Source organism: Liolophura sinensis, chromosome 5 (assembly GCF_032854445.1).
Source record: "Liolophura sinensis isolate JHLJ2023 chromosome 5, CUHK_Ljap_v2, whole genome shotgun sequence".
Classification (NCBI taxonomy): domain Eukaryota; kingdom Metazoa; phylum Mollusca; class Polyplacophora; order Chitonida; family Chitonidae; genus Liolophura; species Liolophura sinensis.
The window spans coordinates 3028481-3034522 of record NC_088299.1 but is presented as its reverse complement, the minus strand read 5'-3'; positions in this window follow the sequence as shown (position 1 = coordinate 3034522).

Sequence of the window (6042 nt, the reverse complement as noted above, 5' to 3'; positions counted from 1 at the left end):
TCTCCTTACTGATCCTTACAAACTAAGCTAAGCAAAAGAAAAAAAAAAGATCCATTGTCACTATACAATAACACACTTAATACAAAAATTCTGCAGTCATCCAAAAAACTGAGGCAATAATTACCTGTTATTACAAAGAAGTTAGAAAAACTGACTGCATTTGTCCTTGAATGACTTGAAAGACACGTAACAGTGTCTCCAACCCACTTCAAAGTCACAAACTTAACTGTCTTTCACTGCCACAACAAAGTAAATCATTACGTGTCAATTAGGTAAACAGTCTGACCTAACAATAAACAATGTCGAAGTTTCACAAAAGAACATTTCAAAAGGTATCACAACAAAGACAAACTATTTTCTGCTATCATAGCTGGTGACACAGTGAAGGTATGCTAAAGCTGCAGAGCACAGCAGTGGCTTATCAGAGACAACAGGTGTTAATGAAAGACAATATGTGTTAATGAAAGACAACAAAGACTTATTGGAGACAACAAAGACTATGAGAGACAATAGTGACCAATGGGAGACAACAGAAAGTTACATGTATGGAAGTTAACAGTGGCTGATGTAATACAACAGTGCAAAACAACAGTGACTGATAGGAGACAACAGTGACACATGGGAGACAACAGTGACATATGGGAGACAAAAGTGACTGATGGGAGACAACAGTGACTGATGGGAGACATTAGTGACCGATGGGAGACAACAGTGACTTATGGGGGACAACAGTGACTGATGGGAGACAACAGTGACTGATTGGAGACAACAGTGACTAATGGAAGACAACAGTGACTGATGGGAGACAACAGTGACTGATGGGAGACAGTGACTGATGGGGGACATTAGTGACTGATGGGAGATAACAGGACTTAGAGGAGACATCAAAATATAAGGGAGACAGCAGAGGTTGATGACAGACCACAGACTTATGGGAAACAACAGAGACTTGTGGGAGACAAAGACTAATGTCAGACACCAGAAACTTACTGGAGACAACAGTAGTTGAAGGGAGACAGAAACCTGTGGGAGACAACAGAAACCTATGGGAGACAACAGAGACCTATGGGAGACAACAGAAACCTATGGGAGACAACAGAGGCCTATGGGAGACAACAGAAACCTATGGGAGACAACAGTGACTGATGGGAGACAACAGAGACCTATGGGAGACAACAGAGACCTATGGGAGACAACAGAGACCTATGAGAGACAACAGAAACCTATTGGAGACAACAGAGACCTATGGGAGACAACAGAGACCTATGGGAGACAACAGAAACCTATGGGAGTCAACAGAGGCCCATGGGAGAATGAACATCAGTCCTCAATGAACAGATTCCTGTTCTAAAGGTAATGAAATCACTAAAACGAAGCATGTATCAGATGAAAGACCATTAAACACTGTGCAGCAAAACAGTCTGATTTATTTTTTTGAGTTTTTGCAACAGAGTAAAATGGTTTTCTAAGATCAGATTGTACAGTGATGTGTAGTGACCCAGAGGGTATCAGGGATGTCACATCCAATTTTTTACATGAAATAGTTGTTTCAAGGTTCATTCGGTGAATGCATTTATAGATTCGGCGAACACATTTATAGATTTATATGCATTTTGAATAATGAAATCTAACAGTTACTTAAAACAGCAAAAAACCGATGTGACATTACTGGTCCCAATCATGTGGTCATAAAAGGCCACCATCAAATCAAAATTTCAAAAAGTAAATCAAACTAATTTCTATAGACAGGGTTTATTTGTGTTTTTTCTGACATATACGTCACATTATTATTTTCTTTCCCCTTCATATAACACATTCAGTAATTTACTTTACACTTTTAGAGCCAACAAACCACATGTTTGTTGTATATCAGGGGCCAAAATCGAAGTATACATGTCACATATATACATCTGTAGCAACTGTTCGGTTATTTCATATCTTTCAGGGACCACTTTTTGAGAAGTTTTCAATAATTGCTGAATAAAGATATAAATGATAGTTGAACGTGATAAAAGCAAGAAGAGCATTCTGTCTCCATAATGATATTGTATAAAAAAAACTTTGCAAAACAATCAACAACAGTTTGTAAAGTATACATATCGCAATTTGAAACAGTAGTTACCCAGGTGACATATGCGTGTTGGGTTTAACAATTTTAATTATTTATTTGACTGTTGTACAATGCTGCACTCAAGAATTTTTCACTTATAGCGGTCAGGGTTATGGGTGGAGCAAACAAGAAGAAAGCCCAAGGTAAACCTCGCACTGACCACTGGCAAGTTGACGTACACATATTACAGATGTGGACATCATGTTTGTGGAACCCAAGTCATCTTCAGCAAATGTTAAAACAACTGCAAGCTCATGCTGGCTTCCTCTCCGGCCATACATAGGAAGGTCTGCCAGCAATCTGCAGATGGTTGTGGGTTTCCCCTGGGCTCTGCCCGGTTTCCACCCACCATAATGCTGTCCGCCGTCATATAAGTGAAATATTCTTGAGAACGGCGTAAAACACCAATCAAATAAATAAAACAACTGCACAAAATGGCACATGAGCATTATCAACTGATTATTCTCACACAGATTGAACCCACATCTTGTATACGCTAGTGATTGAGAGATAAGTATTTTCAAAAACTGGGCACAGCTCCCTCCCCTGTAACATATATGTATGTACATTTTATATTGATGAATGCCTGTTCATATATATGTTTGTATGGACAACCAATGACCGAACTACATGAAAAATCAAGGTATTGTGTTAATTTCATCAGACCTTCTTCACCTGACTAAAAGAACGGCTAAATTACATATTTGCCCTTGGCCTACAGTTTAATACAATAGTCTTATTATCTGTTAATCTGAAGCAGTCACATCTCATTGTTAACGCAAGTAAATTTAAAATACAGGTAAGAATGCTAATGAGACAGTCAAAAGAAGGACAAAGATTGTTCAGAGCACAAAAGATAATGTGTCACAGTGGCATGGCAATGTCGTGACAATCAAAGCGTGCTACAACTCCCAATTTACACCCATCTGTCAAGTGATAGGTAGCTTCGTAAGCTTAAATCAGACACTACTGAGCAAAAAAATTGGTCCATAAATGACAATTTAGGTACAGAGAGTAGACCAGCAACATGACATATTAAAATACAAGGAAATAAAAAGGAATGTGACTAGACCACAATTTGAACTCTAGAAATATCAAAGATAACACCTTATATGTATATATATGTAAATGTTAGTCTTAAGTGTTTTGTATATATAAAAAAAAAAAAAGCAACAAGAGCCGTTAAAACTTTCGAACAACTGAGCTTTGTTTTTAATCAACAGTTTTATAAGATTACAGTAGTTACTGCAGTTAAAACATAACTTTGTTTTTGACATATTAAGACATTTGCAAACGAAAGTTAAACCAGGTAAGTTTGTGATTTAATATTATTAATATACTATGTAAGTACTCAAGGTTTCTTGCTCAAGACAAAAAAAATGTTCCTTCCATTAAGGATATCGGGCGAGTCTCAAAATTCTTGTCATGGAAAGACTTAAATATAACAAACAAAGCTAACACTTGAACTGGAGGGGAACAAAGCCGGATGGATTACACAGTGAAGTGTTGTGTGTGCGGAGCTGACGGTTTGCATGGTACAACACTTCACACAGATTTAGTCCTCTTCAAAGACAAGGGCTGGCTTGTCTACTGTCTCTGGTATTAGTAGCTCAGCTTTTACCTTGTGTAAGGTGTGGGACCTCCACATGGAGTGGATAGAGGGAGGGGCAAAACAGTGGGAGATAGGATTAAGGTCTGATACTACATTCCTTTTTCACAGCTTTTCTCTCAAATAAAATACCTCCACCTCCCTTTCTGGAAGAGATGCATGTCATAAGGAAAGGTAGCCTTTCACCAATGAAGCCGAGGGTTCAAATCCAGCTCCAACCAGTTTGGATCGAGCTTCATTGTGGAGAGTGTTAATGCTACATTTAGGTACCTGACCAGCATAATATAAAGGAAATATTGCTGAATACAGTTATACAGCATATGTAGAGTTACTAGTACCCAGGGAGACTACTGATTTCTTAGCCAAAAATGAAGAGAAAATATCATATGTACATGTGTAAGACCATTATTTTGTCACAATTCATTACATCAAAGTGACTTTAAGACTTTCACACAATGCATTACATGAAAGCTTCATAATTTTCTGTCAGCAGTGTTACAAAAGCAAATAAACAAAAAACAAAACAAATAAACAAAAAACACATGCAAGCCCTCTTTGATGAATCTCTTATATTATTTTGTTATGCCGCATTCCTTATGAAACTAATTTTCATTACTAAACAAAAACAGAACCATTTACGACAAAAAAAAAAATGTCACAAAATGGCTTCACATGGCTTCACAGAAATAATCTGGAGTATCTATCCTCTACTTTAGGTGACCTCTAGCTAAGATGTCTCACTCAAGCTCCCCCCTCCAAAAATATCCACCCTTCCTGGTGCAAATTAACCCATGGCTAGGGGGTGGGTATTGCAGAAGAAACCTGCCTCAGAAATAGGGTCAGTGTCTCAGACTTTCTCTTGTCCCCAGCCTGTAGCTATTACAAAAGACTTGTGTCTGAGGAACAATACAGCTTTATATCATTGGTCACAGAATTCTGATACAAGGTAAACCATACGGAGAAACTCGGTGCCTAGCCAGCATTTTCTTCACAACATTATCAAGTTACAAAAAGAATAGTAAGTTGTACCAACATCACCCCACAACAATGTCTTGATCCCCCCTCCTCTCAAAACCCACCCGAGACCCTTGAAACTGATGCGTCATGGTACCGAAGTCCACGATTATTCAACCCCCTGGATGTCAAAATTCAGGATCAGTCTGTCTTAGAAGGTGCAAAGTCCACAGATAGCAGGAATGTGACATGACCAAAACCAGCCACAGTTTGCATTCACTCATCACGACTTTTATCTTTACACATCCTCACCACTTTTCAGCTTGACCTGAGAGATCTCTCCATCAAATTGTGGCTTTATAAGTGTACACCTGGAATTTACCTGATGCACTGATAATTACAGTATACAACTGTCATTCACATCACCCAGTACAACACTGCTTTCTTAACCTGGCCACTCCTTTCTCATTAACAGAAAACCTTTAACTTTTTTTTTTCTTTACCAATAGAGGCATTTGAACTCTCATGGGAATTTCAATAAACTTTTTCGCATGGCTGTGTAACATGTCAACAACACTGTTAACATAGACCCTAATTCCCCAACCTTTTCACATACGAAAGAACAACTTTCAGTGCACCTTTATTTTGATTTTTCAGACAAAACTACACTGGTTGCGTTAGCCAATTTCAGAACTTCAAAAAAAAAAAAAAAATGTTATCACACGGAATAATACCTTCGGAATATGCTTGAATAAACACCTCGCAAACATGTGAAAAGGTTGAAGAAGTACCGATAACTTGAAGAAGTTATAGTACCGATAACTTAATATTCGTGAGTGCACATGGATCAAAAGTTCAGAGTCCGATGCACATAAATTGATACTCACTATTTAAAAAATAGACTGCATAACAAAAGCGTACTAAAATGCAAGTGTTATATCACTCATTATGACTTTTCTAAAAGTCATTTGACTTTACCACGATAAGAATATTCCTGGGAGAATGAACAGAAGTGATGTTTTTTTTATTTTAAAAAGCAGAATAAGAGAAAAAAAAATGAAATTGATTAAAGCCTAAATAGGTACATGAGCAGGTGTCCAAATATGTCATGGCATCCTGTAACCATGGCATCTTGCTTATGTTGTTTTATTGTTTTATTTGTTTAGGCATATGTACATGTACAAGTATTTGATGTAAGGAGCTTTAGCAATATCTGTTATTTCTGGTAATATACCCATCACATACTACATCAGTGCAATACATGCATTTGTTTATTTACCTGACTTTTGTTTAATACCATAATGAAGAGTTTTTCACATACATACCATGGGGACCAGTGGTGGAAAGAAACCGGAGAATGATAGCGTAC